Genomic DNA, 10,866 nt, shown 5'->3' with positions numbered 1-10,866 from the left:
CGTCATCAACTAGGTAAGATCTTGTAGAGGCTAATAGAATTGTGTTTGATGTTCAAGGGTTATTTGGGATTTGTTTTGGTAGAATGTGCCATATTGAAAATAAATAAGGTCTAAATACTGGGCACGAGTAATAACCCGCTCTTATGTAACAACTACTAATTTGGAAACATCTTCAGTTATATCAGGAAGTAAAGATTTTATAAACAATTAAACTAATAATCTATCTGGAATATAATATTTAACTAAACAATGACGATGTCTCTATTCATGTATATGATCAGATATATGTATGGAATTTTATTGTTTTAGTGAGTTTAAAAGCTCAGTACCAGTTTTGTATCGAATTGGCAGCTAAAAGTGTGTCAAAAATGTTGTTGCCAAGGTGTTGAAGTTATGGAAGGACGCACATGGTAATTCAATGTACTGTTTGGCTATAGGACTTGTTAAAGTATGTTGGAAAGGATGTGACTGAATGGAATAATCATTTAGGGAGTTTGACAAACACCATTAATGATAAGTCATCACATGATTTGATGGGTCTTCTCTAGGTTTTCCATCGAATTTTGTTATGTCACCTTGTCACATTGCAGGAATGGTCGACCAAAAAGGATAATAATAACTCGGGTCATTAATAAGCCAGGAAAAATCTGGTAAATATAAAGTGAAAATGAAGGGTAGCTTCCAGTGAAAATCTTGTTGAGGATATTGATAACCTTGACTATAAAATTAAACTGATAGAGGAGGATATCCAGGATATCCTAGAATAGGTTGTTCCATTGGAATTTGCATTGCACGAGGATAACAAGGGTAACCCATACTAGGTTGAGTTGTAAATGGAAATATTTGAAAAGGTTTTCCTTGGAAGGGTTGACCTTGGAAAGGTTGGTCTTGGTAAGGTTAACCTTGATATGGCATTTGGGGTAAACCTGGGACAGGTTGACTAGATGCCATCTGTAGGATAGCCTGTAAAGTTGGACCTACAGGGATTTGAGGTACAATCTGAATAGGTTGATAAAAAGGCCCTTGAGGTATAGTCTACATAGGTTTTTGAAATGGTATCTAAGGTATACTTTGGACAGTAATTTGTTGTGCAGCCTGAACATGTGTTTGAGGTGCACTTTGAATAGGTTGATGAACAGGTGTTTGAGGTGTAGTCTGACAAGTAGTTTGAACTGGTTGATAAGCAGACACATGAGGAGTAGCCTAAAGAGTTTGACCAAAGGGTAACTAGGTTACACCACCAAAATCATGATTCCAAATGGAACCTCCCATTCCTAGGAATGGAATATTGATCAAAGGTTGAATTACAATAGTTTGATTCAAGCCTTCCTGAGGTATTTAACCAATGGTTAGATAAGTTCAACTAATATATTCTCCAACAAATGGAGGATAATTTCCTCTAAGAGGTTTCCCTCCTGGAGGAAAATATGGACTATAGGACAGTTGACTCCCAACCAGAAAATAGGATCTAGTTGGGGTTTGTTGAGAGGTTCCTACACCATTAGATAATAAGTTTAAATGTTGGTTAAATGTCTACTTCATCACTTGAGACGTAATCAATTAGAGGAGTAGAAACTTGACCAAGTGAAGGTGAAACATGAATTTATGAGGTTATTGGTTCAATGAACCACTCTTAAAGTATATCGGAGACTGAAATTTCAGACTCAGTTACGTTAGTTTCAAGTTCAATTATTTTTGGTTCTAAAATTTCAGTTACTTAAGGTTCATATTGAATTGTTTTTGGTTCTAGAGTTTCAGTTACTTCAGGTTTTACTGTTTCCATTTGGATTGTCTTAGATTTTGTTACTTTAGTATCTGTAACTATAGGTTTTGTAGTACTAGATGATTGAGGTGTAATTTTAGGGGGTAAACCCTGCATCCTATGATAATGTCAAGGTGGATCTTCCAATATGAATTTTAATTAAGAAATTTAACAAGATTAATTAAAAAATTAAAAATTTACACCTAAGGCCTCACGAAAATGTAAAAGCAAACAATATAACACATGCTAACAAATCTAAGGAGTTAAAACCATGCAAACAATATTTCCACAATGAAATCACTAGTCGAAGATGAAACCCAACATCACAGAGATCAGTGTGAAATGTGGCTAGATATAGAGTAGATGGAACCAAATACACAAACAACCTGCTTAATGTTCACGACCTAGTGCAAGAAACTCCACATATACCATATCCTGTGAATTACCCTCCAAGAAGGCCCAAGTGAGTCTAGTCAAAATCTATTGCAAGTATAGCAGGGACTTCCCCCCAACATCACCTTGCATAAAATCCCTAAGATTATGGTCACTAAGGTTACCACGTATAATAACTTGACCTGGGGGCACTATCTTTGATTCGACATACATGGAAGGGTAGAGTAACAAAGCTCAATCCCCTTGAAAGATTCCTTGTAAGGATGTAGACCTTTCAAGTGATTCCTAAGTACTTTTTGGTACTATTTTTAATGCATACAATTGCGCTACCGTAACTAATGAAGCAGGGTCAATTACTTCACTAGTTCAAATATGATCTCATGCTTAACTCTCGTGTAAGAGGAGATTCCAAGAGCCAAAATATAATAAATGGATTTACTCCCTACTGCAAGAACTATGTTTGTTTGCAACTTTAGAAAGTTAACTCTCACTCCTATTCCAAATCCCTAAAAATAATCTAATGTAGGTGTAATGAGCCCTAGAAATATAAAAAGTCTAATTTATTTTATTAGCGTTGTTTTTTAGGAATTTTTTACTCAAAAGTTGATGAAGATGAAACTCATGATATTTTGAAAACCCAAGTTTTAATGCAACAAATATGATAATTCAAACTCTTGATTCAATGAACTCCTATTTATAGGAAGGAGAAATATTCTTTCACTTTTTAACAATGCAAATATCCTACCTTCAACAAATCCATATATACCAAAAACATAATGATTCCAAAAGCACACTTTCAAAACAAACACTTTTTGCAATATAAGAATCAATTTGTAAGAGAAAACATAACAAACTCTCTAATATGTGAATTTTCAGAATGAAACAATCAATGCAAATCAATCCAAGCACGATTTTTTTTTCTTTTTGTGAAAACAATATTTTATATAACTTAATAAAACTTTTCCAAAACACAAACAAAAATATTTTGAAGATGATTATTGTAGACAAAGAAAGAAAGATCCAATAAACCTAATCATCTACAACAATGACTATTTCCTTCAATTGGTCAATGAAGAAACCAAATCAAAACAGTGTAACAATGGAAAATTTCACAATGAAGCAATAAAATGAAATGAATGAAAAAAAATCATTTACAACATACTGACAACTGACCCAAAAACTAAATTTCTCCTTTGATTAAAGATCAAGCAGAGAAAGAGACAAATAAATTTCAATCTTTCCTCAATCATCACAGGGAAACTGTAGACACCAGTGCGATGGTGACATCTATTAAGAGAAAAATCACGATGTTGACACACTATCCCTCACACCGTCACGATGGGCACAAAAAATAAGAAAAAATAAAAAATTCTCAAAAGATCTGATAATTCTAGGCTTCCATAATTAATGAAGGTTGACCAAAGACTCAGAACACAAATCGATTTTTTAAAAGCAATAGAAAATCAAGAACATCTCACTCCCCATTATGGTCACAAATTTGTTTGGTTGAAAAATCTTATCCTATGGACAGGATATATGTCCTTAGACTCAAAAACCAAGGCTTGAAACAAACAAACTGAGATATCAAAGCATTCCCTAATTTATCATTGAATCACATATGTAAGTAGGATGTAAATCTCATACCTTATTTTGAAATTCCCGAAGATGATCCTAATTGTTGTCCTTTGTAGCTTTCAACCTTTATCTCTTGATGCTAAAAGAAAATACCTGCAAAGATAGAAATCAATAAGTAATCAAAGCATATAACACATCAATGGTTCAACCATAAACTATGTGAGTGATAAAGGAATCCTACAATTAACATTATGAAAAATATATATGGGAAAGAAACAAGTATTTTTATTAATAATGAAGAAAAGGAGAATTACAACTAGGCCTCGATGTTGGAAGCCTCCTTGCAATGATGCTTAATCCTCACCCTTGCAATCAAAAGACTCCAACATAAACTTGGACAACATGTCGGTATAGTTGAGAAGTCTAAAATGACAACCCAACTCTCTTTGAATGCATTTCACTTATAGGAAGGAGTGGAAGTTGAAAGATCCATGAAGGGAGGAGAGGGATCCACAATGAGTGGGATGGATCCACTATAGGAGGGAGGAGGTCCAGGATAAAGGGATCTTGAGCTCAATCTCAACCACTTCAGATTAAATACCAACTATGATGCTTCTAAAAGAGTAAGCTTCATTTACTTTTTATTTTGTACCTTTGTAAGAATATTATTGCGACCTTAACATAGTCAGACTGTGACGACATCGATCTATGTTTACTCTGCAACATGCATCATCGCATGTTGTAAATTGAATACCCATGATCATGTCCTCCAAAATTAGGGTTTTTTAGGTATTCAATCCAAAATTTTTATCCACCATAGAAAGATATTTCTTCCATATTTCAAGGGGATTTATGACAATAGTTCATCATATAATGAAATATTTAGATTTAGCATCATTTTTATAAGTGTGAAAAATTGATGTGAAACACCAACTCCAGCTGGAAGGACGCTCCAACGCCCTGATTTTATCAACTCTAAATAAAAGGATGCTCCAACACCATGCACAGGCTCCAATCTACTTTAGCACCACCCTGCTCCCCTGAAGAGTTCTCAGGCTCCAACCTTAAGGAGACTCTAATCTCCTGTCTTGCACCACCCTGCCACCCTATTGACACTGCGATCAACTCCCTCCAAATTTTTTCCTACACATGAATTTTGGAGCCTACCTAGGATATGATGATCTGTCATTCCATAGTCACTTCATTATTGATTATATTACACTAATTTTTTAAGTATTCTTCTCGATTTCTAAGTGTCGAAGTCACTTTCTCACACATGTTCAGTTCGTAACAAGTCATGAATGCATTCCTTTATGAAAGCTTGAATAGGGATAACACAGTCCATCAAGACGGTGCATTGTAATTTTCAACCTATGTCGACAGTCATTGTGTGCTTTCAATTGACAATCGGTCACTTTTGGTTGCGATTATACTTCTATTTTGGTGAGTTTTTCCAACTGTCACTTCCACGCACCTCCTCTTTCGCAAGTGTTACTTTCATGTTTATGGCTATTTCTTTTCCTTTCCTTTATTTTAACAAGTGTCATTTTCATGTTATCTTCGCTTTGGCATGTTTCACATTAAATGTCATTCATATTTTGCAAGTGTCATTTGCACTTTTCTCTTATCGTCGCAAATTTAGTCTTTTTGTATGGGAAGTGTCACATATAAATAAGTGTAGTTATAGTTTATTTCAAGGGGTAACTTTGGTATCAATGAGTCCTACTTATCATGTACACTCATTCCGAAATTTGTATGTACTATCGCACAAGTGCCATTACTGTCATCGCAGAGTGTATCTTTAGTGTCGCACTTGGAGCAAGTTGTCGTATTGTTGTCACATTGATGGGATTTAACAAAAATGCATATTTAACATCCATTTGATATACTTTAAAGTTATGAAAGCTTGAAAATGCAAGGAACATTCTTATGGCTTCAAGTCTAGCTACAAGTGCAAATGATTCTTCAAAGTATATTCCTTCTTGTTTCCTATAGCCTTTGCATACAAGTCTTGATTGTTTTCTAATTACCTCTCCATTTTCATTTAGTTTTTTTTTGAATACCCATTTTGTCCCAATAACATTTTATCATGAGGTCTTGGTACTAATTCCCATGTATGGTTCTTTTCTATTTGGTCAAGTTCTTCATCCATAGCCTTAACCAAACATTCATCTTGGCTAGGTTGATTTACATTTTGTGGTTCAATTGTGGATAATAAGGCTATATAACTAGAAGTTCCTACAAGAGTTCTTCTAGTTTGTACTCCACCTTCCTTATCACCTAGAAATTGAGATTCTGGATGATTTTCTGAACATACCATGATGGAGTCTTTTATGATGCTTATGTACTACCAATTCCTTCTTATGATGCTTCATTGGTTCCTTATCCAACATTCTTTTGGCTTGTTGTAGGAGTATCTTCGTCATCTATTGGTGCTTCCTTTTTGTTACGTGTGGATGCTTCATCAATCACAACATCAATGCATTCAACAATCTTTTGAGGTCTTTTATTGTAGCATTTATATCCTTTACTTCTAGAGGAGTATCCAAGGAGAATTCCTTCATTAGATCTAGCTTCAAACTTTCCAAGTTTATCATCATTATTCTTTATGTAACATTTGCTTCCAATGACTCTAAAATGCTTGATAGTTGGAGGTTTACCAAACCATAGTTCATGAGAATTTTTGTCACTGTTTACCCGAATATGAGCCTTGTTGAGGATATTTACTGTTGTATTTCTTTCTTCCCCCCAAAAACGTATGATGTGTTCCAGACTCATCAACCATGGCATGTGCCATTTGTTGGACTGTTCTTTTCATTATTTATGCCACTATGTTTTGTTGAAGAGTTTTAGCTATCGAAAATTGCCTCTTGATACCATGTTTTTCACAAAAGTAAAAAAACTCATTTGATATAAATTATTCTCCTCTATCAGATCTGAGACATTTGATTTTCAAATATAACTCATTTTCTACTAGAGCTTTGAAGACTTTAAATTTATCAAATGCTTCATCTTTATGTTTTAATAAGCCAATTCGAGACATACGAGTAAAATCATCAAATGAATAATATGAAGTATTGTTCCCCCCAAGGAGACTTCTTTCTCATAGTACCACATAAATTAGTACGAATAAGTTCAAGTGGCTTACTTGAAGTACCTTATTTGGCATTAAACCATACCCTAGTTTGCTTACCGAATTGACATGATTTGCATATGGTACTTTCTGGTAGAGAGATGTTAAGAAAGTCATAAACTACTCCCATTCTACTTGAATTATGTAGTTGACTGAAGCTTATGTGTCTCAATATTTTGTGCAATAGCCAACTTTCTTCTTATTTTCTCAAGTAACAATGTTCTAAATTGCCTTCCAAGACATAGAAATTACCTAGATTTCTCGTTCCTTTTATTATGATCTTACCTGTATCGAGATTTCGTACCACACAATTCTTTGATCTGAAAACCACATCATGCCCTTGATCACACATTTGACTAACAATTAATAAGTTATGTTTAACCATATGTTGTCACCTTATGAAAATAGAGTTCCAGTTGTACAAAGAGTACGAAAGGACATAGAAGTTTGTAACCATCTTCCAAGCCACAGAAGCTCTCAAATCTAAATCGGACCCTTCTCCACTGGATATTGTTCAAAATAATCTTTCCAACGGTAGGTGGAAGTCCAAAAACAGACTCCTGGATCATAAGTTAGAGCAGACTGAAGATACGGTTTCAAAGCCAGAAAACAAAGGAAAAATGGCTAAGGGTCAGGCTCATCGCAAATCACAATTGGGGCTTTACAAAAGCAGTGGCAAGGGAAGACATCAAAATCTATGATCTCAATCGCCGATATCGCAAATCGCAAATTGTCGGGTCCAAGGTAAGGCAGATCGGTGAGCGGGAGGTCCTAGGCATAGTCTAGCGGCTTACCGATGATCAGAGGTCCCGTATATCGGAATTCCCACAACATCGGAGGTCCCGCATATCGGACTTCCTACGACATTGGAGGCCACACAATATCAATGATTAACTATTCTGGACGGGACTAGGTTAAAAATATTGTGGTGTAAGAGTCCCGATATAGTGTAAAGCGCCGGGAGGGGCTGAAAACCATTTAACAAAGGGTTTCCGAGAAAAACCAAGGCCAGGCAGGCCCTTTTCTCTCTCCTCTAGGAGGCCACATGGCAGAATACCATTGGTCCCTAAGAATCCACATGGCAGCTCACATCAACACGACGTGGCAGTACGAAGGACACATAGCACACTGATTTTGTGTTTTCAGGGGTCCTATGCGGGCATATCCAGGTGACACGTGTCACCACTCAGGAAGTGTCACATGGCATTGATGACATCACCAAAGGAGATTCTCACAGATCAGCGATCAGCAAAGTTAAAGGGTCGCAACTCCAATTAAAAGTATTCGATTGTGATTTGCAGTAAAGGGGGCTCTGATAATGGGGTTGGCCCGCGATCACATGGAGGGATGAAGAACCAAGGCCTAAGCACAAAAGAGCCCAATCCTGGAGATCGGTGATCGCATAGGCCAAAGTTCCTCCTCCACCAAAGTCCCTTCCGGCTTGCGATTGTGATATGCAGGAACTCTCCCAGATGCGATATTTTATGTGATATGCCTTATGGAAGTGTCACGTCTGGACAAATAAGCCAGTGCTATGAAAGGAGGTAAAAGGGCCCTCTCTCCCATATTGCGATTGCAATACCTCGAGTGGGCCTAATCCCACATATCAGTGATCGTACAAATTAAATCCATCCTCTGCCGATGTCCCTTCTGACCCGCGATTGTGATATGCGAAAGACCCTCCTGGATGCGATAGTTTATGCATCCTGCTTTCTTGAAGTCCCACATCTGGAAAAAATGGTCAGCGCTATGAAAGGAGGTAAAGAGGCCCTCTCTCCCATATTGCGATTGCATAACCTAGGTGGGCCCAATCCTGCAGATCGGTGATCACAAGGGTCAAGGGGAGATATCAAAGGCAAGCATTATAAACCACTAATGTGTAGGATTCTATGTAACAAAGGAAGAATACCCTCGGAGGGGAGTCCAAAGGGCCTAGCGCCCAAGGACTAAACACCTAGTCATAGCCCCCGGTCACTGATGAGCACCAGTATTGTAGCAAGAATGCTACAACTCCTGGGACTACCAACTTTACTTTATCAACTCGGGGTTCGTACAAACCTGGAGGTGATAGTGTTGTATACACAAGCAGATGCGATGGGTCCACTCTTTGTCACTGCTGAGCTGGTGATAGACCACTATGGTTTCTCAAACCAACCTTCTATTGATTCAGAAGAAGTTTGATTACCAATGAAGGAAGGGTAATTTTGCACTAATTGGGAGAATTGAAATATTATTTACTGCAGTAAGGAAAGACTGAAATAAATTCTTTAAACACACCACTCATCTAACTAATTGCTAAGATATCCTACTTTAGAAGAATTCTAAGATAACATGTGTGTAATCCTAACTGTCCTAGGCATGCAATCTAAAATAACCAAACATTTTACTAATGTGCATATGGATGAACACAATAACCCTTTATGAATGATAAACCTTCTTGGTGATGTGGCAGGTTGGTTAGAGATGGTTGTGAAAGGTCAGATGGCTTGGGAGGTAGGTAGGGGTCTTCTCCTATCTTTCTGAATGCTTTTTCCTCAAATCAGCCTCAAAAAGGCCACTACAGGTCATCCTACAGGATGTCCTAATGCTTCCTACAGGATGTCCTAATGCTCCTACATGATCCCCTATATTCCTATAGGATCCGGCCGAGAGAAATAGGAGTGATTTGGAAGGTGGTATAGGGCTAAAAGAAGGTGAATGGTGGAAGAAATAAGGCAAGGGAGTGGCTAGGACTTCTTCAGATCTCAAACCCAAGTTTGTGAGATGGTTGGATTTGCTCAACAACCATGGAAAGTTGTTCTTATGGAATGATGAATTGGTTGATGGACTTAATGGATTTTGGTGAGCATGGATGGATGAGGTTAGGTTGGGGATGCTCACATGAGATCTTCCTGCACCATTGAAAGCTCTTGCAATACATACATCATTGGCATTTATCCATGAATCATGTCAAACAAGAAAGATTTCCAATCAACTTAAGAAAACAAAATTTCATTATTTAGGTGCCTAGTTCATGCATGGAAGTACTTGCAGAATATTGTGAAACACCACGAGATATAATACAAAGCTGGAGATATCAGAAATGACAACTGAATCCTATTCTTGAAAACTGAAAAGATGATGGCCTAGCTAGCAGAAAACCCTAAATTCCATAAGAAATCAGAATTCTATCTTTTTGGCGTTGAATAGGAGTTTTTCCTCAAGCCATGTCCCTGAAGGGAGGAGTGAGGCCAAATCCACCTGCTAATAACCTTTTTGGTATTACCTTACCTCTCTAAACTACTGCTAAATCTATGCACAAATGGAAGAAAACTAATCAATTTTATCACTACTTGCAATGAAACAATGTTAATATCAATTCAACACTTAATATATGAAATAACCTAAACATACAAGTACAAGAAGGGGAGACTTTGCTGCTAGGGTTGGGCCCTAACCCAAGAGCTTTAGCCCTCTGAGTCAACTTAGTGTTGGATCAAGGAAATGCTCATTTTCATTATCATATCAAAAAGTTACATAAATGTGTTTTTCCACAAAACTTCAATTCGAAAATACTTAGTGCTCTTACATAAAAAATCTAAATCCTAATGAGGCTCTAGGCCTCCTTATTTATACAACTGAAGTCTCCAAAAACTTCCTTAAATATAGGGAGGCTTGGCTCCCAAACTCAATATGAACTGGTCCTTCACTATCACTGGCTCGACTGCTCATGATCTCCATGACTCGGCTGCTTGCAACTCCGAGCTAGTGTGATTTGATTAAGGGATATTCGAATGAGTGAGGCTTTAATGAGGAGGATCTATCTCCTATAATCTCTCCTTCTTGTCTCATTCAAGTTCCTACACCTTAATTAGCCAAAATTGCCATGATTTGCTCCCAAAAACCTGCAATCAATGCATATTAGACCATTAGGCATAACATGTTACTTTTACTCATCTCATTAAGGAAAATATAATTAAAATATGTAAGGAATTATGAGAAGAGTTGATTTTAGTAAGCTTGG

Source organism: Pinus tabuliformis, chromosome 2_2 (assembly GCF_031772625.1).
Source record: "Pinus tabuliformis cultivar Carrire ecotype Pingquan chromosome 2_2, CPIR1, whole genome shotgun sequence".
Lineage (NCBI taxonomy): Eukaryota > Viridiplantae > Streptophyta > Pinopsida > Pinales > Pinaceae > Pinus > Pinus tabuliformis.
This window is presented reverse-complemented; position numbering follows the sequence as displayed.